The following is a 22,819-nucleotide window of genomic DNA, read 5'->3' on the forward strand; positions in this document are numbered from 1 at the left end:
TCCCCTGCTACCCGCCGCCATGTCACCCCTCAGGGCGCCCCCGGCGTCCCGACATGGCGGCGGGCCCGCGGCTGCCGGCCAACCTGTGCCGAGGGGACGGGAGGGAGCGGAGCCCCGGGCTCGAGCGGGGGAAGGTGGCCGCGGTGCTGACCGCAGCGCTGCGGCCGGATCGGCCGACCTTCTGATCTCATGAGGTAATAGGAAGATGGTCATTAGCTCAGTCCCTCTGGGCATTTCGATTTGCTTTTTCAATATATTTTTAATGCCTCCCCCCGCCCCCCACCCCTGCTGGATTTTTAACATTTGGCTCAATAAATCTAATTAAGATCAGCACAGCGTTGTTAATCATATTTTCCTGAAGATGTGGGAAGATGGTTTCTGTAGGCATAAACATCCTTTGGCAGGAGCAGCTCTGTTTCTACTTGTGTATCATCTTCCTTTTATTTATTTACCTAAAAAACATGTAAAGTGGAAGAGATGTATCATTTTCCAGTGAAAACATGCATGTGGGAAGTTAAAATTGGATGCTATTCCCAAAGGCTTGGAGGTGTCTTCCTGTTTTGCAGATAAATGCTTTTATTTCAAGCAGGTGCTAACTGGCTTCATGTCAGGTATTCCCTGTAGAACCTTCTGGAGCAGGTCTGTCCCTTATAATTGTATAGCAGTAGCCTTGGACATTGTAACAGGGTGGTTATCATGGCTACAGCCAGCAGAAGAAGTGGAACTCTGTTTTTAGACAGCAGATGGGAAGGATGGTTCAACTCTGTTGAGACCTACAGTGCTGTGTCTTCCAGGTGTGGCATTCTCAGTGTGAGAGAGATGTGAACCTTTTGCACAGAAGAGGGCCAAAGAAGTGATCTGAGGGATGGAACACCTCCTCATCATGCTGAGAGATAAGGCTCCATGGAGACCTGATAGCAGGTCTATATGGAAGTTGGGGACAGACTCTTGCAGGATCTGTTGTGATAGGACAAGGGTTTCAAACTAAAAGAGGGGAGATTTAGATTGGATATGAGGAAGAAGTTTTTTTACAATAACGGTGGTGTGGCACTGGAACAGGTTGCCCAGAGAGATGATGGATGCCACATCCTTGGAGACATTCAAGGTCAGGCTGGATGTGGCTCTGAGCAACCTGGTCTAGCTGTGGGTGTCCCTGTTCATTGTAGTGGAGTTGGACTAGATGACCTGTAAGAGTCCCAACTCAAACAGTTACTCTATGATTCACAGATTCAATCACAGATTGAACTACTGTGAAGCCAGGTGATAACTTGGGAGTTGTGAATTAATCACTCAGCCCAGGCCTTCCCTCATGGCCTCAGGTAGCTTGGTCCACCACAGTGGTGGTATCTGTGGAGTTGCTTCATGCCAGAGGTTCATGGAGTGCAATTTGTATCTATTAGTTTCCCTCTAATATACTCCCTTTCTGTGAATGTTCTCAGCTCAAGTTTAAGCATTTACATTTGCAGATCTGAAGGTCAGTGTCTTTGTGTGGTCCGGATGTTAATGCAAGTACTTTACCTGTGTGTACTTTGAGACTGGGTTGCCTCTTGCTATAGAAAAGGGCAGAATCTAGCCTAGTGCAGCCAACCGCATATTCAAAGCAAATATGTGACATTGTAATACTAAGAATATATATTTGCCATGTTCCTAAGAGAAGGAATCAAGTCCTCGCAGGAGAGCACCTGTTTTTGAACTTTGCAAGTAGCTGCCTTTTTAATTACATCTCATAAATTTATCCACGGTTAAGGATTTTTTCTGTCTTTCCTTTCACTGACCAAATTCTCACAGAGTTCCCAAGGGCCTGAGACACTGAGAACCATAATTCAGCACTTGGGAAAGTGCAGTTAGTCCATCCAGCTGTGCTGCATGAATAAAAGGTATTCACCAAGCAAAAGATGGTTGTTAATGACAGAAGCCTTCAATGACAGGCTCAGGGTTTGGTTTCTTCCAAAGCCATTTCTCATGCCAGAGTGACTACTGTTGTGTTAATCTCAGCTGTGTAGTTTGGCATGATTAACAAGTTGCACATTTCTGTGAAATAGAAGGACAGCACTTGTAGAATTTGACAACTGCTCTGCTTGGTGGAAGAGTCTGATCAATTGCTACACAATCAGTTCATAATTCATGTCAGGTTTGGGCTGGCTTCAAGGTGCAACTGAGTCATTGTGATGAGTTTAAGCAGTTCCCTTCTTCACTCCCATCTCTTATTCTGGCTCCACAACTGTGCCAACAGTTGTACAACAGAACACTGTGAAATAGCCTTTCCATGCTGTAAATAAGATAGTGAAACAAAAATGATTTTTTCAAGAGATTCCCAAGGGAAAGCTAAAGCCAGCTGAGATAGCTTAAGTAGGGGTGGTAGCACAGAATTGGCTGAATGAGCTCTTTAAACAAGGATAGCCTCTGAGCATTTTGTCCTGGGGCACAGCTCTGTAGCCCTGCTGAGCAGCACTCATATATTCTCTGTCCTCCGGGTATGGGAGAACAAGGTACAGCCAGGCCCAAGAGCTATTATCTGTCCAAAGCTGGAGAGAATAGTGCAAAAAAAGTATGGATTACTCATTCAAACCTGAAGTGTGAACTAATTTGAGTGTAAAAAAACAGGTGGCATCCTTAAACCAAGGTCCTTTTCAGTGAACACAGCCTGGTTATGTGTGACATAGAGATCCTTTGCCAGAGAGCTGGAAAGTGCATGCTTTTTGCCTGGATACCTTTAACAAGTAGAGGTGGTGTTCCCATTTCTTTTCAGTTGGTTCAGCAAATTTGGAAGGTATTTAGGCTATTTGAATTTTGCCAATCTATTAAATTACTTTTGCTTTAACTAGATTCAATCAGGAGAAAGCTTTCCTTAACTGGATAGCCTGGCTTGTTCTGAGGTAGCTGGAAAACATTAAGATATACTTCTCAGGTTGCAGAGCTTAAGGAATGAGGTATATGAACATGGATGAAATGCCCAGCACTCTGTTATGCCTTTCCCACAGTAAGTCCAGGGTACAGCCAAACCATAGTATTTAATGCATTGAGCACAAAGTCCATGCAACCGAATCAAAGTTTCCCCCATGATAGTTTTTCTGCCCTTTCTCAGGTGACACGTCCAGCCTTGAGCTGGGAGGTTTGTCCCTTGCATCTCCATCTCAGTCCCAGTTCATGTTAAGCTGAGCTCTGCCTTTAGTTCATACTGCTCTTATAAATCTTCCCATCGCTTAGCTGGATGCATGTATATTAGCAGTCAGATGCTCCTTTTAACTTTCTTTCCAGTAATTTCTTACTGGTTTGCTGGCATGTTTGACTTGCTTCTAAAACTGCCAAATATATGACTAGTCAATAAGCTGCAGCAATCAACCGCAAAATCCAAAGAAACAATTCTTTATTCATTTCCTTATTTTACACTCTACCAAATTCAGTCAACATTTACTTTTTTTTTCTTTTTTTCTTTTTTTTTTTTTTTTCATATTTACATACATTTAATTTTCTTGCAAGCCCTATTTAACAAGGAGAATGTTCTTGGCTAAGACACTTGCTGAAGGCTTAAGCTGCTGAGGCGTGGGTCTCAGTGCCAGTGAGTAACTCCAAGGTACTCAAAGAATAATGGGATCCTCTTTTATTTTGCTACTTAAGCTACATTGTAAACATGCAGCATGGTTATCACAGGAGAAGATGCACTTTCCAGGACCTTGTAGCAGTAGCAGCTGAGAAGCCTTGGAATTCAAAAGAATCATGCAAATAGGGAAAGTCCTACCTACTCTAAGACAAACACAGGCAGAGCAGATAAAATGTCTGAGGTTTATTTAAGAAGAGAAATAAGTCACTCAAGTGTTCTTTACATTCTGTTAAATTCAGATAACAGAAACTTTAGCACACCTGCTACTTGTAGGTTTGAAGACTTCATGTGGTGTGAGCCGTCTGCCTCTATGCTTCCAATGTTCCTCTTTGGCAGCCTGAGATACTCCAATTGTATTAGTGCCATTTCATTCCATGTAGCCAAGAACAGGGATCTTGATAGGGAAGCAGACACACGCTTGCAGGAGACAGAGATGAGGTAATTCTAATGCTCTGTTTGCTTGAGCATGCCAAATGCAGCTCTACACAGTCGTAATTTTACTGGATTCTTTATGTGCCACTTTAGAGACATCTATTTTAAACCAGTTATTAACAATTTCCAACTTAGCTTTTCCAGTAAAAATACTGTCATATGCTCTCTGCTTTTCTGCTTGTAAGCTTTGGTGTGACGTATTCCAGCCAGAGGAAAAATGTGTGAATCCTACAAGAGAATACACAGGCTTCTTGGGATTGATTCTGAGATTCTTACTAAATGCCTTGGGCTTAAGGATCAGAATTCGTTTCTCGTAACATAATTATCTGCTGTTTTCTAAGCATGATGTATTTTCCACACTTAGAAATAGATGCCCCATATTGTTTTGTCTAACCTAAGCATGGTAGACATCAACATGGAAAAGTACATTTTGCAAAATAGTACTGAGCTTTCCAAGCACGGGCTGGTGTGCACTGTGACATCAGTGCAGAGCTGCTATCAGCTCGTAGACATTATGGCTTGAAATTTCCCCTCCCTGCTCAAAAATCACTCCACTGACATTCCAGTGATAACGATATTTGTGTAGGCTGAATGTCCTGGACTGGGATGGCCTCTCATTGTCTTGTTATGCTAACCTGGGTGCAAATCACTCTGGGGACCTCCAGCCTGGATACAACACAGAAGAGCTGGGTCAGAAGTAGAGCAGGCACAGGCTCTGCTCTGCAGGAGGAGTTTAAGTTCAAACCCTGACTTTATTTCTACATAAACTAAACTGTTCTGGTTTACACCTGCTGCTTTTTGTAGAATGAAGCTTGGGACACATTTCAAATGCAGAGTTTGGCAGCTGCATGATTTGAAGCATTAACCTGGCAGAAGCTGACCTCTTCAGCACATCTCACATCAAAAAAATGCTACTGTGACTTGAATCGTGCCGGCTTTGCTGGAGGAGTGTCACCTGCACCGCATGCTGATGTGCTGTCCCACACACAGCCTTCAGAATCTCTTCCCAGAAAATTCAGGGTGTAGAAGGAGAGGAAAATTCTGTTTGCACGCTCTGGTCTTATCACAGGCCACTATTTCCTCCATTTGTCATAGAATATTTTCAGTACATTTGGAGGCACAGACAGTGCTCAGAAAAGAGTAAGAAATTCTACTGCCGTCTTGCTGTGTGTGCAGCAGCAAGGGGCAGCCTACAAGAGAGCCTGGGTGGGCTGGTATTCTGCACGGTTTCCTCTTTAGCTGCCCACACACACCACTTGTAAGGCTCCCAGAGCTTGCCAGCCAGGGCTGCTTTTCAAGGGAGGAGCAGAATTGGCATCCGGCCCACAACATTACAAGATTTGGGGCACCCTGTTGCTGCCGTTTTAATTTCTGAGGAGGCAGTTCTCCTTGACACTTGCTTCTCTTCCTACCTCCTGCTGTGATTTTTTTTTACAGCCCTGATATCCTGAAAGCAATATAAACTTTGCCAGGTTAGTCAGGCCTTTGAGAAGTCTAGATTTAGCTAAAGCGTTTCACAGCAATCCCAGCTGAACTTAACTGTTCACCAGGAAACTCTGCTGTTCTCAGGAATCACCATCGTTCTTAACAAACACAGATGGAATTAGCATTCTTTCAATCCAGTTCCATAAAAAGCTTCAAGAGCTCAGTTTCAAATGACTGAAGTCATTTCCGTCAAATCTGCCTTGCCATTAGATCTCAGCAAGCTGCAAAAAAACACACACAGAAGTGAAATGCTGAAGTGTGAAAAGGAACTGAATCCCTGTCAAGCTATGTTGCAGATGTGCACCGATTCTTACTGCAGCATGCACCCTGACTTCCATGCATGATTTTAGCACATGCTGAGAACTAGTTATAAGGATGTGATCAAAACTTTATAGCTATGCTTCTCCTTGCAGAATCCACACATGGAAAACTGCAGTCCTAAAGGATTTTAATTGGAAATTTCATTTTCATAGTTTGGATCTATTTAATTTTTTTTTCAGCTTTGTAGTGGAGTACGTGAAAGATAGCTTATATAGTGGAACATGTAATTCACATTAAATTAAACATTAGCAGAATCTACTGCTTCCAGTCTGATCCAAAGGATCCAAAAGGAAGTGTATAAAATACACGTTAAGTTCTTGAAAGATAAGCTATATTCCTGAGAATAAATTGTATTTACAACTCTGCTGATGTGAAATACAGAGCTTATCCAGTTATCTGTCCAGCATCATCTTCTGTACCTGGGTGTGATTTAATCTCCACACAGCCGTGTTGATACTTCTCGCATCTGGTGATATGAAAAGCAGAGTGTTTCTGAATGTCTTATGTATTTCATACAACTTCTGTTGTGAACCTTTGTCAGCTTAGGAAAGTGGTGCAGTTAGAGACTCATGTAATCATTTCAGGGAACAGTTTCCAATATTGGATTTACCATAAGAAGGAGACAGAATGCAACCGAAAAAGAAATCAGATACCATCATGTTAAGAAGTGTCCTAATGGAAGATAACATAGGAAGTGTGCACCCTCTTTGTGCTTGCTTTGAAAAGAACAAATTCTGTAGTTTTTTTTAAACATTGCTCCTTAAACATTAGAAGTGATTGTTAACACAGAAATGGCAGAGAATTAGTGTGTGTATGTACATTTACCATTTAGTTTCATTGACATCATCAGTTTCTTTGAAGGTTTGTAACAATGCAGAGGAGTGTGTGAACACGAGCTACTGCATTCAGAAGTGTTTTATCCTCAGAAGTGAGGGTTCATGGTTTGGTGAGGTCCCACGTGGCTGACTTGAATGATTCTGGCACTTTCTAACAGAAGTGTTAGATCACATAATGAAGTTTCAAGGCAAAGAAAAGCACCACATAGTTTCTGCAGTTGTGAATGAGGGAAAATGTTGACAGCAAGGTCTCAGTCAGACATTTGCAAAGCAATTTTGTTGTCAGTCAAGCAAAAGTTTCATTCAGGTACCACTGCATAGGAACTGCTGGGCTGCTTCTCTTTACCATTCTCCTTTTTACTTGTTACCAGTATAATATAGAAAAGATGCCTAACCTCACAGCAAAGTGAAGACTATGAATCATAGAATCATAGTCTATATCCTGAGTTGGAAGAGATCCGTAAGGATCATTGAGTCCAACTGTTTTGAGCTGGACATGCTTTATAAAGGATGTACAAGAAACAAAGGGTTACCTACATTTTGCTTAGTAACAAGAAATTCAATAAAATCGTACTTGTTGTTTAATCATTTACCCATGGGCAAACTATCTACATAGCCATCAGAATTTTGCTGTGTTGTGGCATTTCTTCTCCTCACAAAGGAGCTCTTCATTATCAAGGAAAACAGCAGCAGACTGAAGCAACTCCCCAACATCGTGCTTCTTCAGAAACAAGCGTAAGTGCTTCATGAACAATTTGGGGGTGGAGCGAAAAGAAAAGAGCTGTGAGGCTGCCTGGGGGTTCTGGTCCAGCAGGAGAGCAGGTGGGAGTCTTGTAGAACTGCTGGACAAAATCTCTATTGCTATGAGCAGCTTAGGGACTAGGCAGCCTGGCCAAGCACACTGACCCAAAGGAAAAGATTTCTTCAGACAAAGATTATAGAGCTCAAATCTAGCCACTCTAATTTTTTCCCCTTACCTTCAGTAGGGCAAATTGACAGAGAGAGGCAAGGGCCCTACTAAATAATCTTTAGAATGATATTTTGCATTTCAGTAATAGTTTCTGGGACAAATGTTGTGTTAGAAACCCTTTTTGTTGTTCTGTTTTACCTTTTCTTGTTTCCTCAGCCATAACTCCTTGATGTGCACAGGGCAACATTCCATCTTTGCTGTTATAATCTATAGGCCTGTAAAATTCCCCCGTTTTTCACTTGAAATAATCCAGTAAAAGCAGCATTGGAAAAATCTGTAAGACTAAATGCTCTTTTATTTAAAATCAAGTAGCTTTATTTCTGGATTTTTTTAAATGATTGAGAGCTACCACAGAACACTCTCAATTTATTAAATTTCCTCTAAAAATGTTCTATTCACCAGACTATGGAAAAATATATACATATATTTGGTTGCTACTAAAACAAAGAACAGCAAAGATACATTTCCTTGTGTATGCCAACCTCTCACCCACAACGCTCTCTCTCTGCTGTTCCCAGTGCCTCAGATACCTGAATGTTGAAGCACTTATCTATATGAATTCAGTCTTGTCTCATGTGAACGTCTGCCAGGCAGGAACTGGGCTGTCAGCTTCATCCCATCAAAAAGACTTTCAGTGCCATGAGCTGAAGGCAGGTTCCAATTGTTAAGTCATTCTGGCCTGGGCTGAATTTAAAGGCAGGCTCCTGGAGCTAACGGAAGTTGCTGGAGGCAACGGCTCAGCAAAAGGCACTAAAATCATATGTCTAATACTGATTCTTTTGACTCAATTACCCACTGACTCTTTATTTTTATATCCAGTGGAACCTAAGGGCGGTAAATGCTGTGTGAGGGGAACAAATCCGGTGTAATAGTTCTTGTTTTGGTACATTCAGTTGGTAGTGATTTATTAAGGGCTGCTGAATAAGCCTGATTAAAATGCATAAACAGTTCTGAACAGTAAACAACCATGTCTAAGGATGAAAAAATGGGACCCACATGCTGTGCATGGAAATTGCCCTTAACAACATGGCCTATTGTTGAACAGATAGGAAGCCAAAGGTTGCTTGTAATCAAATTTGAAGTTTCCCATCACTTATAAAAGCAACACTTCCTTGTGTAAACGTTTCAATTTGTTGTTGTTAAAAACTGCTTCCTGACTTAATCCCTACAGGAATACACCATTCCTTTGATTGCCAGGTAGGAAGACAATTTCAGATAAAGTAATTTAGGGAGTTAAACAAAGTAAAATAAATATTCAGAGCCCAATCATGCCTGCAGCAGTAAAATCTATGTGGTCTGTTAAGATTAGTTACAAAAAATGACCAGTTGCATCAATTTAAAATCTCTCCCAAGAATTTCATCTGCTCTTGCAGTTAAGTAATGCAAAATATCAGAGATAAAAAGCAAACACAGTTAGAGCAGCACTAGCCCTCATAATGGGAGGGCGGATGGAAGCTGCCTGCAGATTATGGATTTTTCCCTCCAATAACATGGCTAATTAATTACAGAAATTTGCATATTAAATATCTGATCTAAAAAAGCTGTAGTCTTTCCATGAATGTCAGGGGGCTTTGAGTTGCACTTAGAGCAAACACAGCTACATTTCCAAAAAATAAAAGTTGCTTTTGACTGCTCTGACAAATACAGCTTCATTTTACTGAGACGCTTCAGAGCAAGGAAACCTCAGTTCCTAACAGAACTATTAATGCTGTTACGTTTCTCTCCACACACAGAATGCCCATTGGCTTCCAGGGAGCCACAATTTCACCCTCAGCATTTGAGGTGTCTGAACAAAGTGATGTCTTTCTAACATTGTTATAACTTTTTTTTTTTACCCTATAGCAAATAGGAACAAATTGTGTTTAACTGTGTCCTCATGTATAAAACATGATTCTCTATTATCTATCCCCTTTGAAAGATCCTACAGACTTAGAAGACCCTAACAACTAGAAAAAGGCAAATGTCGCATCCATCCTTAGGAAAGGCCAAAAGGACAAGCTGGGGAATGACAGGAACTGAAGGAACCACATGAGATTCAGAGAGGACAAGTGCCCAGTGCTGCCCCAGAGCACCAGCCCCCTGCCGTAGCCCAGATGGGGGGTCAGTTAGGAATAGTTTTGTGTTGATGGCTCAGTGGGCAGCCAGGTATGGGCCAACCATGTGCCCTGGCAGCAGGGACAGTCAGCATCAGGAACACAGCCTTTAGACTGAGGGAAGGAATTATTCCTCATTTCTCAGCTCTTGGTACTGCATTCAATTTTGGGCACAGCAGTGCAAGAAGGAGTGACAACCTGGAGTGAGTTCCGCAGAGCCGGGAGGAGAGGCACTTCACAGTGAGAGAGCAGGAGATAAAAGGCTTTAATTTAAATGAGGCATTCTGACTGCATATAAGGGCGAATTTTTTGCCTATGAGGACAGTTAGGCAGTGGAAGAGACTACCCAGAAAAGCTGTGCAGGCTACATCCTTGCAGATGTTGAAGACCCAGCTGGCTAAAGCCCTGAACAACCTGATCTTTGCCCAGAGGTGACCCAGCTTTGAACAGGAGATTGGACTGAACTCCTCATTTGGTTCTTTCCAGCCTGAATTATACAATGAACCTACTCTATGATTCAAGAATAGTTCTTAATAACATGTCTATGTAAACACACTGCAATATCAAACTAGTTTTTTGTAATGCAACTGGAACTATTCCGTGTAACAGGATTTACAGTGTGGACTTCTGGAAAGAATGTGGTGAAGAAAGGCTATTCCTAGATCTTTCTGGAGAAAATCTACAGCCCTAACTTAGGGATCCTTGGACTGGGGTAAGACTGGGATCCGCAGTCCTTCTGTATTAAAACATCTTCTGGGTAAAAACCTTGGTAACCTGTACCTGCAGATAACAAAATACAGCAAATACAGCAAAATACAGTTTTTTGATCTAATGTTTCACAGTCCATATCTCTTATACTGAGCCCAGTGAAAAAATAGGTGGTTTTTGAGCAGGAAAGATGGCATTGGGAAAGCTTCATTTTGAGACCTGGGGGTGGGTCTGCACATTCTTTTGCAGGGTCACTCCTAAATTTTGCACCAACCTAAGGCTACCGAGATATGTTCTTGACTGAAGCATTAAAAAAAAAAAAAAAAAAAGAGGATGTAATCTTTGCTATTGAATGTATTTTGGCTTAGAGTGGCTTTAGTGATTGTATTTAAACTTAAGGTTCTCCATCCATTAGATTCAGGTTTGGTAGTTGCCCAAAAGTTGACAAGAAGTTTAGTGGATCACTTCTGCAGACAATGGGGGCCTTCTCTACACTTTGAAGGTTAGGTTTGATAAGGATCTGGCTGAAAGCATAGGGTTAAAATTCTTTTGGAACAAATCTAAGCTAGAATGACTGCAGTCAGCATGAGGGTACTCTCTTTGGAAATTAACTATTTTATAAGCACCACGAAGCACTGTCAGTATTCTTCATCCTAACCACATGGCTCTACACAGATGTTATGAAGTCAAATCTAAAAAATTAAAGTTCTGTCTCATCTTTGCTTTGGATCCTACCCAGTTTGGCTATTTTTCTGTGAAAATTCATAGCCCAAACTAGTACAAAGATCATAATTTATTTTAAGACTATTTCTTTTAAAATTGGAACAGAGTCTTTATTTTGATGTATTGATGACTTTCTCCTGACATGAAACATTATTTCAAGCATGTGTCAATACTGTTAAGGCATCGTTAAAGATTATTGTTATACCTTATGTATCTTTAGACTGATGGGACTCATAGCATCACAGTGTGCCAGGCTGCGAGGTGCACTCTGTTATTACCTGCACTCAATGAGTTTAGCATTCAAGTGTCTGCTTTTAATGTGATGCCAAATCAATATGCAAAGCTGTAGATATTTGGTTACATTTTCCTCCCCACATAAACAGCAAAAAAAAAGCTATTTACTTTCCTAATTTTCACAAGTGACAGGCAGCACTGAGTTTCTGCTATTACTCAAAAAAAAAATTTCTGTTTATTTTTGCAGAAATAGGAGAATAAATTCTGGCAGTTACTTTAAACTAACTTTCTTTTCCGTGGGGACAGGACTAGGGGCAATGGGCTGAAACTTCAGCATAGGAAGTTCTGCACGAATGTGCGCAAGAACTTCTTTACAGTGAGGGTGACGGAGCACTGGAACAGGCTGCCCAGGGAGGTGGTGGAGTCTCCTTCTCTGGAGATATTCAAGACCCGCCTGGACGCCTACCTGTGCAACGTGGTGTAGGGAGCCTGCTTTGGCAGGGGGGTTAGACTCGATGATCTCTAGAGGTCCCTTCCAACCCCTATAATTCTGTGATTCCAACACATTTAACCATTCATTTTCTTTCTCTTCAATAAATCAAGCCTTATCAGTTTTCCCTGCTTTGCACAAATGCGTGTCTGTTACAGAGTGCTTGTAACTTACAGCAAATGTTCTGTACCTAATTATAATTCCTATAATGTCCTTCAATTTATATCCACTTAATACTGCTCTCTTATTTCATTTAAGGAACCATTTTTCCCCAGTGTAAAGTGTCACCATCGATACCATATTTGATGATGTTACATATCAATCTTTTATGTGATGCTAAATTAAAAAACCTCTTTGTAGTCAACTTAGGATATCTCCTACTTCACACCTGTCAGTTTTCATTGACTTTCCCATGAAGAAGCTAATTACATTAGTTAAACACCATTTTCCCGTTACACATCCTTTCTGTCTAGTGTATACCTTTCATACATTTCCCAATTATCTTTCCAAATAATTACTGAAAGAATTTAAGTTTCTGGGTTTGTGTTGGTTTTATTTTTGGCTGGTTTGTTTATTTTTTAAAATATAACAATTTATACCTGGATTGCATGTACTGGAGTGGAGATAAGTCAACCGAGACTTGGGATTCAGCAGGGAGAAATTACTTTGGAGACACCCTTATGTTAGGAAGCAAACAGCCTTCTATCGTGTCTACTGTATGTTACATAAATTATCTCTCTTTGTAAGTCTGTCCTATGCATACAAACTGATTCTGCTTTGCCTATCTAAAACACATCACTGTACCCAGTAACCCCTATTTAACCCCTGTTTCCAGCTGATTAAAATAGAAGTCAGAAGGATGTGATCAATTACTCAATTAAAGTAGACTGAAATCTAGCCAGGTGTTTGCATAGCACCTACCCCTGTATACAATTACTTCATCTATTCTTTCTTCCACACATGCTCACATGATTTAATAATTTATTTATTTATTTAATTCCGAAGAAGAATGAGCATCTCAGTGGCGCCATGTAAGAAGCATTCAGTTTTCAGTATTAAAGTACAGCTGGATAAACACTTCCTAACAAAATGGTTAGGGTTGGAAAATACTCATTTGATAATACTAAAATAATAAGTTAATTAGCAAAACTGAAAACATGTTTTGCTAGTAAAGGTAATTGGTTCCAAAAGGTATTCAGATGCTAAATTGTATGATGTAATCGCTGTCATCAAAATGAAACATCTCAGTAAAATCATCTTCTTGTTTCAGTGGCAACATTTGCCTGAAATTTCACTTTGGGGCAAATGAAAATCTCCTGTTATTGTTCCAGTTGGGAATGTGAAAGGTCAGAACTTCTCATCAAATAGATTCCTTGCGGGGTTTGTGGATATGTTGTTTGCTGACTGTCCTCATGTCATCCTCAGTAGAAGGGCCGTTTTTACTCTTTCAAGCAACTTGAAATAGAATATTGATGATTATATGACAGGATCTTCTCTTTCACAGTTGCAGGCAATAGCTCAGCAGCTGCTGACAGTGTGCAGCTTTTCCTGCTATTGCCTCAGTATCTTACAAAAATGGTTTTCTGCTTTTATTCAAAGTCTAGTCACCTCTTTGGTATCTCTGTAGAAGGCAGATCTGTGCCCATGCTTCAGAATGCTTTCTTAACTCTGCTTGAAGAGACATTCTTAATATCCTAGCATCATCTGCCCTTATTAGCGCCTCTGCCCAACCTCTTGTGTCTCATGCAGTAAATCTCTCCTTCTTTTCAGATGTGATGCTGTCATACTTTCCTTTGGCATTAGTTAAACATGCCTTTATGATTTTTTGCCGTTTGGTACCACTTTTTTTCTTTAAGTGTCCTACTACTATTTCAATGCTCATCTCGTGTCTTTGATTACCAAATGTTTTTCTACCATTGCATGGAATTTCATTCATTTTCACATATGGTCCTTCTTTGGTTCTCTGCATACTGTTTATTTTTTATAAGGGTAACACTGAAACCTCCTTGTTTATGTTACACCTATTCTAGTTGCTCCATTCATTTTCATAATCACTGTTACTTTATCATACTTAATATATTACGTTTACATTATTAGCCATAATATAATTAAAGTTTATATTATATAATTAACTTCTATAATATAAAGTCTATATTAATATAATTATAATCTATAATTAATATAATTAAAGCCTAGAGATCACCTACACAGTGCCCGCTGTGACATGAGCTGCATATACAGGTAGAAAAATGGGTATGAGTTTTATTTAGCCCTGGGTATATTCTAGCTGCAGAGTGGTAGCACTTAGAAACCTTGATTTCTATTTCAAGTAAGTTTGAAGAAAACTTTGATGTTCAGCAGTACTCTCAGGGCATGGACCCTGGAAACACAGCAGTGAAGGTCCTGTCCTCTAAGATTTTAATATATTCTTAATATTTTTGTTTTACCAGGTACCTGTTTTTAGCTTCTGACTCACAAAAGGCTCATCTATGGTTAACTCAGAGTGAATTCTGATGATCACCACAGAACTTGGGGTAAAAATGTGGCTTATTGTGAATAACAATTAAATCAAATGTAAAAATGCTACTCTGAAATGTGTTGACAGAATAATGCTCAGGCTCTGTGTGTCCAAGAATGCAAAAAAAAAAAAAAAAAAAAAAATTAAAAAAAAAAAAATCCATACAGGGAACATTAAAATTGTCAATGACCTACTACTAGTGATTTTTATGCTATATGCTATACAGTGAGCCTTCAAGCCGTGTAATTTTGCTACTGAAAAGCAATGAGTTTAATTAGATTCAGTTCAATTAACTGCTGACCTAGCATTATTTCTTCATTGTAATTAAAACAACAGCTGAAAGAACAGTTTCTGCATTTATCGTTCACACCACTTCTAGAGAACAAAGTAAAAATCTGACGTTACTGATGTGAAAGCTCAAGGAACCTTTGTGGTTACAATGGTGTGACCATATTTTTGATTAAATAGATTTGGAAGCCAAAGGCCAAATCCTACACCACAGCCTGGCATTCGCTGCAGAAGTAGCAGTGCTTGCTAAAAGTGCTTCTCCTCACCATTCCCTCTTCCTCTGCAGCCTCAAAACAGAGATGCCAAAGTAGATTGTGCACATGCTCTGCATCTTTCCTAATCCAATTGTCAGCAATACCAGGTTAATATCATCTGCTGTGAAAAGCTCTGCAACGTAAACCTCGTGATATCGCATGATAAAACGAGTCCTCAAGGGGGAAATTTTGGACGTGCTGCTGTTCAGGGCTGCTTTGAAATTGCTGTAGCAAGTCTGGTTTGGCTCCTTGGCCCTCCTCCTTGTGTTAGATGCTATGAAGCTGTAGGTGGCCGTTGTCTTCAGAACCTCCCATTCATCCTGACTGTGGCCCAGTCAGCCAGTGGTTTATTCCTTCTTTTATCAACTCACTTCACTGTACCTTTCTTAGCACTTCTCTTTGCTCTTCTAATTGCCTTTGGGAGAAGCATGTAATTTTTCCTTTAGCCTATAATTTTCTTCCCCCTGTAATTCCTTTCAAAGTTATCTTAAATACTTTGGCTTAGCAAGCATAAGCTGAGATGAAACAATTGGGGTTGGTTCTGGGGAATTCTGAGAGCTGTTATCTGTGAGAGGAGGCAGTTATATGGAAGTGGTGATTAAATGGAGATGGCACAGTAGCTAGAAAATTACCAGTCAGTAGCTATGGAGGCCCCAGGATTTTGGTTTGCAATGATTCGCAAACAGGTTTTTGTATGTTTTACAATGACCATCAAGAAATCATACCTGGATTTCCAGGCAGGGTTCACTGGCCAATAGCTGATTATGAATGTATATGTCAGCATATGTGCAACATCCCTGCTTTCTGCTAGTGACCCCAAACTCCCTTTCAAGGACCTGGAGAGATACGTCATTTTCTCCACATACTTCTTTGTTTGCATTTGTTTTACATGCTTTACTGGGGCTAAATTAACTCACATACTGTCTCTTTAGAGAAGGAAACTTCCAACTGACCAACAGAACTGGTTTTGCTCACTGTGAAGATCCACAGCTGTAGTGCAGGGCTGCTTGTGTGTTGCAGATATATTAAAACAGAGCAACAAATGCTAGTGTTTCTCTACTGATTTCATAGCATAATGTTCGTCAGCATCAGGGAATGGGAGGAATACTCCACCCAGATGCCATCTCTGTGTACACAGCAGTTCCCTTACTTTGGCTTCCCACATCCGGCCAGCAGCAAACTTGCAAGCTGTCCTAGTGCCAACTGTCTTTTTCTTACACCTTGAATGTGGGCAGTCACCAGGAATCTAAAATTCCCCTGATGGAAAGATGCCTTATGACAAAGCATTAAAAACAATATACACCAGGCAAAATTACCTACAGAATTTTCCCATTTCCCCAAAACATAAAAATCCCATTGGATTTGATGTAGAGTGAGTCCCTGTGGTTTGTTATAAATCTCTTTTACAAAATATGTACATTCTAAATATGATGCTAAAGGCTGCCACCCACTAAGCTGCCTGCTACTGCCCGAGGCCATGAACACTGGCTTTCAAAGAAAACACCATGATTTAAAAATCATTTCAAAATATGATTGAGTCACTACATACATTGTTATGCTCAGAGGCTGAGTACTGCAAAAGCCTTAGCAACCCAGTGTCTTATAAAGGGAGATGTTTTATTCTGTACCCGAACCCATGGTGAACTGTTATTGTCAAGTAAGGATACCTGAGGCCTTTTCCAGGATGCTGAAACTTTGTAAAGACAGGTAGAGTAACAGATGGACTGTGGCCCAAGCAGAGCAAATTGCTTGATCAATGGTGGGAGCGCAGTTTATTCTTACCGTGGTTAGGGTTGGATTCTGACAGCCTTACACATCTTTTGTAGTATCCTGTTCCTTCAGCAAGTCAGCTGAAATTCAGGAGATGAGAAGCAGTATTCAAGGCAGGTATGCAGCGCAAAGCCTGGCCCTTAGTCAATAAGGGATTTGCAGAGAAGCCTTTTAAGAGCATCCTCTGAATTACTGTTTACTTGCCTTGAAATAGCAATAGCAAACAATGACAGCCTCCAAATGTTGCTATAGTGTTTTGTAAGTGCCATCCTACCCGATGGATTTCAGTGCTTTCAAAAGTACCATTCTGAGTAGAACTGGAATTTCAAGGAAGCAAAGTTAAAAGATGCTGGCAAATGAATCTCTCCTACAAAGGCTGAAATGCTGGATTACAAATGAGCGATCCCTTTAGCTAGCTTGCTAAATTGGTGTGCAGGCCTGGAAAAAGAGAACAATGAGCTCCTCCTGACACCAGGCTGTTTGTCTGGTGAGTATCCCTCAGTGCAAATGTTGGTACTGTGTGAGTATTTTTTGTGTTTCTATAAAGTCCTAATGAGCTCCTTGGGTGAGAGTGAAACCTTTTGCTTTTTCACACTGTGCTCAAGACCCTTAAACTTCATGGGGTCAGGCCTAAAGAAAGGGTAATGGACCATGAGGTCCAGCTTAATAGACCCGATATTAACACAGCAGCAAGAATGTCACCAAATGCAGAGTTTAGGGCAGGCAATGAATGAAGTATTTGTTACACTTAAATAATATACAAAGATTATAACAGAGTAGTAGCACTATATCAATGTCATCATGTGGGACTTTGAAAATCCCCCATGTATGAAATAACTTTGCAATACGCCCTTGTGTTATAATCATCATAATTTACCTACATGCCCTAAATGATCGATTACATTAATGTGTGTTAAATGTCATAGCTAGCCAATAATATTAATCAGAATTTCTCATTAATCTTGGACCTTGAAAAACCTACATGTAGAGAGCCTCTCTTAATCTCTCAGATCAAGCAAGAGAATATTTGCATATGAGAAGCAAACAGTTTATGCATTCAGTGGCTGTGATTCCAGCACTGGCAGATCAGTTCATGACAGTCTTATTGAAAAGTGAATGAGACTTCTCACTTCCAGTTTTGCCCTGAGATGCTTGTTTTTGCAAATGATGTTTCATCTGATTCATGACGCCAAGTGATAACACATGCTAAACCATGAACTGGTGTAGGCTTAAGCCTTCTTGACTCCAACATTCCTTTTAATATGAAAGCTCTAAGGAAAGAAAATACATAATTATTGTTTAGGAACAACAGAGAGCAGCAGCTCTGTAGCTTATTCAATATTTATTCAACTTCTTTTCATGGTTATACATCTGTAAGCCCAGAAGTGCTTAACACTCTATTTGAAATTGCCCTGTATTGGATTTTATTTGTGGATAAGGATCTTTTGTTATTGTCTCCATTTTGTATTGTTAGAAGTAAAACGTAGATGCACATAGTGATTTGGTGAGCTTTCTGAAAGTGGCAAAAGGACACTCCTAAAACAAAACTTTTTGAGCAGTAATAATATTCAACTGGACAAAGATTCAAAAAACCCTTTGCCATGGAGCAAAAGCACATGGCGCATGTCTGGCTCCCTGCTCTGGCCCTAAGCTGACCACCATCACCACTCACTGCTGTTGCTGCTTATGGTGAGGAAAGGGGACAGCCCCAGCATGCACAAGGTCTGTAGAGGGACAGGAGGGGTAAGGTGGAGACCTCCCTGTCCAGCACAAAAAGCGGCATTGCATGGAGCTCATGGCCGTCATGTTTCTAGAGACAAGCAATGAACTTATCCACATTTCACGGCCTGCCAAGCCTGGACAGAAAACTTGGCTGTGCCATGCAGAAGGTGGCCCATGGAAAGCAAAGAAGAGATCATTTCACTTTCCCATGACTGCTAGAGGGAGGTGGGGAACCAAGGTAACTGCTAGAGCACCAAAAAAGGGTGAATGTTCCTGACTTTCTTATTTTCTGCCTCTGACAGAAGTCTTCTGTGATTGTTCTCCATTTTTTAATGTTAGAAATAGAACATTTCATTTAATCATTAATCATTTACACATCCACCATGGCTATGCAACTAACAAGGAGAGGCTCTGCTAGACCATCCTCTTGAGCAGAAATGCAGTTCTAGTGCAGGAACAAAATCTGAGGAAATATCTGCCTGACTTCGGAGAGTTTATTTTGTCAGCACTGAGTGAAATGAATGTAATATTTTCAGAACTGATTCCCTGACTTAGGAATGTGTTCCACTTTTTAATTTGACTCAGGTACTTGGAAGACCAACCTCCTTCATCTGTGAATGAGGACAATGCTCAGACAGCCAGGACAGGTGTTGTAGATGCTAACGAGGCTGAACCTTGTAGTACAAGCATATAGGCAGTAGCGGGGCTTTTTCGGGATGTGACGGTGATAGTAATCCAGCCTCTTCCATCCCAAGCCCTGTGAGGTACATTGGCGTGCATTTCAAATGTGCCCTAGGGGGCGTAGACGAAGTAGTAAGGTATATAAGGTATTGATTACTCCTAATAAATGCCATTTTGCCACGTTTCTTGATGAGTCACGGTGGTCTTTTGGCTTTAGCAGAGGTTTCGCAAGAAGCTGGGAAATTGGGGGTTTCCGAGTCACGGCAACAGACAGGTGCCTGTTTCCCACCACAGCGTGAGCCAAGTGCCCAGCAACAACCAGATCTGAAGAAGAACAGGACTTTCAAGTTCATCATCATCAGAGATTCTTTCAGGTCATCCATAGCTGGTGAATGAATGTTATAGCCATGAAAGGAAACAATTCTGTAGGATTTGAGTCTTTTTATTGAACATTATTAAGCCAGCAGTTCAAAATCATTTAAAATCTGAATGAAACAAATCCAGCTCTAGGAAAATTAACTACAATGAAATGATCCAACCATGAATCAAGCTTAATGAAAATCAAAGCAATTATTGTATAAATAAAATGCTTAGAAGTCACAAGCAATTTTGACCAATAAGCAAAATCATCAAGTGTGCATTTAAACATGAATTGGTTTAACATAAACGAAGAGGAAGACTTGAAACCTTCTCTCAGTTCTTGAACAAGTAGTATATGAGGTATTGCACAAAATATGGATGCCTTATTTAAAGAGGCAAGTAAAGGGCTGTCTTTTCCATGTTTTTCACCAATTAGGCTTAGACTGCTTTCTGCTTCATCACTGAACTTTTCTAGATCTCTTTTCAGGTGTGATTTCAGGTAACACCTTTGAGATAGATCAATTCAATAGGAATCTGTGCTCTCATTTTTGGCAGTCTGGATCAGACTGCATATCTCCTGATGCTTAGTGCAAATCATGCAGTAGTTATAGGAAAAGATAACATCTTCAGGTTATTCTGAAAATGATGAATCTTCAGATCATCTGAATATGACGGATAGAGCTCTCACCAGCCAACTTCATTTCTTATTGTGTGTTTTCTCTCTCTGGAAATGAATAACTCCTGGATGTGTTTATACTGCTACTACTGCTAATAAAACTCACCTAGCTGGATGTTATTCTGTCTTGCTTTACTGTAAATCCCAAAAACATAGCTTACCTGGATTTACACTGATGCAAATAAATGAGAGAGATCTAGTAAACTGTGCAACTGGAGCACGCTCTGGAGAACATACATTACTGTATATCTCAGATCTTGAAGTCTTTTGCTTTTACACTGTGAATATTAATACCAAGAATGTATTACTTCACGTATCACTCAGCTTTTAGCTGAAATGTTTCTCAATCGCAGCAGTCAAAGCAGTACTGTAACTGCTCTCAAAGTCCAGAATGGATCTGATCAGAGGTGGCGTGTCTCACTTCTGGTGATGCAGAGAACAGAAAAGGGATGCAAAAGCCAGAATCACACAAAAGACTGGCTTTGTAGGAAGCCTTCCTTGTGAATGATGTAGTGTCTAATGTACATCTTCATAGTGCTATACTTAGATTAATAACACATGCCATTTTACAATAGTTCAACAGCAGACATAGTACTATCTTCTACCTGACAAAGATGACAGAAGAAAAATAGACTGATAACCCATTATCCTGTTACATACTTTTACAATGACAGAGCACAGTAAATGCATTTCCAGCAATAGCTTTTGCACAAGGCTGCACACTGGTGCCAACAGACAAGTCAGCTGGCAAGGAACCATTTGGGGTTGCAGCCAGGTTTATCTCCCAGCTGCCACCGAGATCCTGGGCTGCATTCGTTGATTGGTGAAGGGTGGGTACTCAACTTAAACTCCACTCTCAATAACAAGGATACAAGTGTGACCCAAACCTTGCATACACCCAAGGATACAAGTGTGACCCAAACCTTGCAACCACCAAAGGATACAAGTGTGACCCAAACCTTGTGTCTGCCAAAGGTTACAGTGTAATTGATGAAATCACCCGTGCCCTTCTTGTCTTCTAATAGCTTGATTTGTTGCAGGAAGAAGGTGATTTCTCAAAAATAGTGCATGGGCATCCTTACTAACAGCAGTTTTTCAATACAGTAGTGTTAGCAAGAGCTCTGCCCACAAATGTTACCAAGAATAGAGGCAACCAAGAATTATTTGTTTGGATAGAACTGAAGTAAAAGCAATGGAAAGGTGAAGAATAAATACTCCAGCATCAGGCCTGTACAAATCCTCAGGACTTCACTCTAGAACGACTGGAAATTGATCTTCTATTCCTAGTGTGAAATATGTAACAATAGATACCTTCCCATCTGGTTAAGTGCAGGAGGGTGTCTCACTTCCACACTCTAAGCAAAATCATGCCAATATCTAATCTGTTTTTTTAATGTGTTAGAGGGAATCCTTACTTAGGTTCTGAAAGACAACATGAGGATGTGGAACATCCCTAACTCTTCTTCTTTTATAGCTCTTGGAACATAATTTCCCTTGTAGGCACAAACAAAGTTCTGAATTGCTCCTGCATAATGCTTGCATGCTGTCTGAATTCATTTTATTTACAAATGGATTTGCAGTCAAGTGAGTCAGATTAAGTGCCAATCTGTCCCAGTGAAGACAGAGATAACATTTCTTTGTGTGGCTGAGGAGGAAGACTGTGAAATATAAAACACTGAATATGGTTACTTCACTTCAGCACTCAGGACTCTTGGAGATTATTTCTGAAGTGCTATGATCAGCAACATGGACCCCATTTCTTCTCCTAATTAAGGTAACTGCTTCTACTGAAGTGTTTGGTAAGCACAAAGAACGTCATCCTAGACACTGGATTCATGGTCAAAACTCAGCTTTTGCATTTGGAAGCAAACAAATGAGTAAAGTCTCCAAATGCTATTGCTTAGACCTACTTCCCTTGCCTTTGCTGAGGGTAAGTTCCTACAGCAGTTTGTCTCCTTACATCATCTTGGTAACACTATTCTCTGAACATTCCCTGTGGCTCTGTGAAATCCACCTACACTGCCATACAAGCACTGCAAGCAGCCACTTTTCTGTCTGAACCTGAGGTCTCCTTCCTGAAGGGACAAAAACTGGCAGAGAACAGGAGGGAGACTTCCAGGGACTGGTGGTGGTGGGTATGGCAAACTGAGGTTTCATGACTTCTGTTTTTCTGCCCAGAGGAATCCAGAAAGACTTTGCTTCAACAGGATGCCTGTGTCGAAATGGGGTTTCTAACGGTGAATGAAACTCAAGGAATTACCATAGGCTCTGTGGCAGCCTCTCCTTTACCCACCTGTTCCTCCTCAGCTGTATTGAAATTCACAGTGGCCCAACAGTCCGCAGCACTGGGCCAGCTTCTCATTGTGGTAAGTCTGCTTGCAGCACACAGATGTCAGGAGAGGACTCCCCATGTCCCATTTAGGGACAATTCTCCTGTTTGTCAGGTACTCAGGAAGTGGACAACACTATTGCTGAATGTCTCACCCCACTAGCTGGCTCAGCAAACCTGTATTTTCTATACTGTAAGACCATTTGTGCCAGTGAATGCTTTCCTTTCCTTTGAAAATCATGTACTAAGCACTGGAATAAGTGTTTGGGAGCCAAAATCTGTCTGGCACTTTTTTGTTCTCTTCTTTTTCTTCACGGGGGAAAAGATA

At 40.6% G+C, this 22,819-nt stretch overlaps 1 long non-coding RNA gene across 1 annotated transcript; it reads left to right on the forward strand.

Moving 5' to 3' along the window:
* The first annotated feature begins 97 nt into the window (after positions 1-97).
* Positions 98-20,017, forward strand: LOC140254825 (uncharacterized). Its single transcript, XR_011904326.1, has 3 exons — positions 98-194; positions 19,031-19,092; positions 19,401-20,017. It is a non-coding gene; the product is annotated as an uncharacterized lncRNA (long non-coding RNA).
* The last annotated feature ends 2,802 nt before the right edge of the window (positions 20,018-22,819 follow it).

The sequence above is a fragment of the Excalfactoria chinensis genome, chromosome 1 (assembly GCF_039878825.1).
Source record: "Excalfactoria chinensis isolate bCotChi1 chromosome 1, bCotChi1.hap2, whole genome shotgun sequence".
NCBI lineage: Eukaryota > Metazoa > Chordata > Aves > Galliformes > Phasianidae > Excalfactoria > Excalfactoria chinensis.